Source organism: Cibotium barometz, chromosome 12 (genome assembly GCF_041138505.1).
Source record: "Cibotium barometz isolate CiBa-2024 chromosome 12, ASM4113850v1, whole genome shotgun sequence".
NCBI classification, from domain to species: domain Eukaryota; kingdom Viridiplantae; phylum Streptophyta; class Polypodiopsida; order Cyatheales; family Cibotiaceae; genus Cibotium; species Cibotium barometz.
The window spans coordinates 22,408,837-22,411,772 of record NC_141057.1 but is presented as its reverse complement, the minus strand read 5'-3'; the positions used below and the strand labels follow the sequence as shown (position 1 = coordinate 22,411,772).

At 41.9% G+C, this 2,936-nt stretch overlaps 1 pseudogene; it reads left to right on the top strand.

The window, feature by feature from the left end:
- Positions 1-420: 420 nt before the first annotated feature.
- Positions 421-1,266, top strand: LOC147633181 (25S ribosomal RNA; annotated as a pseudogene; the record flags this gene model as incomplete).
- Between the last annotated feature and the right edge of the window lie 1,670 nt (positions 1,267-2,936).

The following is a 2,936-nucleotide window of genomic DNA, read 5'->3' as shown; positions in this document are numbered from 1 at the left end:
ACTCTTGGTCAATTTATCTATATTGATCTTTCATATCTCTGGAATGGAACTAAGAGAAAGCTTGCCACTCATTGTTGTTCTGAGTGTCTTCTAGGTCTAAGTCCAGTATATCACTGTTGTTCTGAGTGTCTTCTAGGTCTAAGTCCGGTATATCACTATTATGCAAAATATGTTGAGTGTTCTCATGAGAAAGTGTGTGAGATGTTTAATGGAGTGTGTAGAGAGTGATCTGAGAGAGTGAGTGAAGGGAGGTTCTATGGAGTTATGTTTAGTGTGGCCCCATGACCATATGTAAGTTAGTGTTCCTACCGAAAACTCTGATGGGTGACTATACGTCTCCCACAACATTGCCTTACGGGTCTGATACCATAGACTATTGTCATGCCTTTCTGCTATGAAGGAAAACAACGAGACACATGGACCAAGGAGTCTAACATGTATGTGAGTCAGTGGGTGGCGAACCCATGGAGGTGGGATCCCCCTCATGAGGTGCACCATCGACTGACCGTGATCTTCTGTGAAAGGTTTAAGTAGGAGCGTACCTCCTGGGATGACCTGAAAGATGGTGAACTATGCCTGAGCGAGGTGAAGCTAGAGGAAACTTTGGTGGAGGCTCGTAGCGATATTAATCCGCAAATTGTTTGTCAGACTTAGGTATAGGGGCGAAAGACTAATCAAACCATCTAGTAGCTGGTTCCCTCTAAAATCTCCCTCAGGATAGCTGGAGCTTAGCTTCTCACAATTGTATTAGGTAAAGCGAATAATTAGAGGCATCAGGGGTGAAACACCCTTGACCTGTTCTCAAACTTTAAATAGGTAAGCAACCGGGGTTGCTCTGTTGAACCCCAGTGGTGTGGAATGGGAGCTGCAAGTGGGCCATTTTTGGTAAGCAGAACTGGCGATGCGGGATGAATCAAAAGTCGAGTTACGGTGCCAAACTGTGCGCTAACATAGATTCCACAAAGGGTGTTGATTTATTAAGACAACAAGATGGCGGTCTCATGAAAGTCATAATCCGCTAAGGAGTGTGTTGTAACAACCCACCTGCCAAATCAACTAGCCCCGAAAATGGATGGTGTTGAAGCACACAACCTATACTTGGCCATCGGCATGAGTGCAAGGCCCCCAATGAGTAGGAGGGCATGGGGGTCATGGCGTAGCTCTGGGCACGAGCCCGAGTAAAACGGCCCCTAGTGTAAATCTTGGTGGTTGTAGCAAATATTCAAATGAGAACTGTTGAAGTATGCATTGGAAAACCCTAAATTCAAAACCATTGGTTGATGATGTTGCAAGAGTACGCTTAAAGGAGGTAAGTAATACCTTCACAGCTACATATGCTAAAGGCATATGTGACAAGGTAGGGATTAGCTCCAAATCCTATGCTATGATTTGTAAGCAATTGGATGTAGGGTTTAAGGCTGTTCTTAACAAGAGATGGGTGGTGCCCATCCCTAAACTGTTCCATGTAAAGTAGGCACGAAAAGATCTTAATGCAAAAGTCTTAGACACAAATGGTGAGCTAATGCATTTGGAACATACACAGATGCTTAAGTCTAGATACAAAGGAAGTTCCCTTAAAATTGCATGTAGACAATAACTTTATATTGAATGTATGCAAGCTACAAGCAGCAATGGTAAAGAGTGCAGAGGTAATCTTCAATTTGTTTTGAAGCTTGATGAGAGTGAAGTCGCTAGGGCCAAAAGCTTGAATGTGTTAGCTTGACACTAATGAATAGGGCATTGGATCCCAACATGAATTTAAAAAATCCAAAATATTTCAGTGTGTAATCGGAGAATGAAATATGGTGGCTTGCTACATTTGAGGTACCAAAGGAGGACCATGAAGTACTTAAGATTTTTTAAACTTAGCAGAGATACCAAATATTGTACGATGGCAAAATAATGGGCTAAAGTTTTGCATGTCAATGGATTTGGTGAATACAAACATTGAAATGTATGTTTGGTGTTTCAAATTCAGCATCACTTGAGTTCCCTTGCTTATATTGCATGCAATCTAGAAACAAAGGCAACCATGGGAAGAAACAATGGATTGCAAGGACAGGAAAATGTGGTGTTCCAACACGTGACCAGTGTGTTCAAAGGAATGGAATGTTGGTGCCATTAGATCCTAAGTGAGATCCTATTTTAGAAATACCCTTAACAAGGGTCCACTTTTGCACCTTGCATTGCATAGTAAGGATAATAGAGATGTTGGTGTTTGAGTACGTGTGTTTTGCCTACAAGCTGTAGCCAACTTCAGATGCTGATGCAACATCTAAGAAGATAGAACAAGTCTTGTCTGATGTTGGATTGCACTAGGGGCGAAGTCAAAATAAAAAAGGACGAGAAAAGTCAAGAAAGAATGTAAAATGCAAGAAAAGTGATGAGCTACGGTGGATCAAATGCAAGATTCAATATCATTAACAAGTGATTAGATGATGATTAAGATGAGATTAGTGGGCAATTAATTGATACCTTAATGTAGGCAGCATGGATACTAAAAAACCAGCAAAAATCTCATTAGGCCAATGCCTCAATTTATACAAGTTTGTCCATGATCTGCTCCAGTGATTTGTTCCTTGATTTGTGCCACCTCCCCTACATTTGGGGCAACACCTCATCCTTGATTCACTCCACCTCTTTTGCTTGATTCTCTCCACCTCTTCACTTTTCCCAAAATATCTCCACACATTCTAGATCTTCTCATGCTACTCTTTATTCTCTCCCAGTAGAAGATACCTCTCACCTTTTCACTGCTACTCACTCATTTACAGACTCTCTTTTACAGCCTCTTGCTAAGGCCTTGCTCCCGCACACACCCATTCACTTGTATATTTCAACACCTCCCCTCAAGTGAATAATCCTAGCACACTTAGACTCTATGCCAAGTTTCCCTCTTACTTGGTAGCCCGCGACCAGTGCCTCAAGTCCCTATC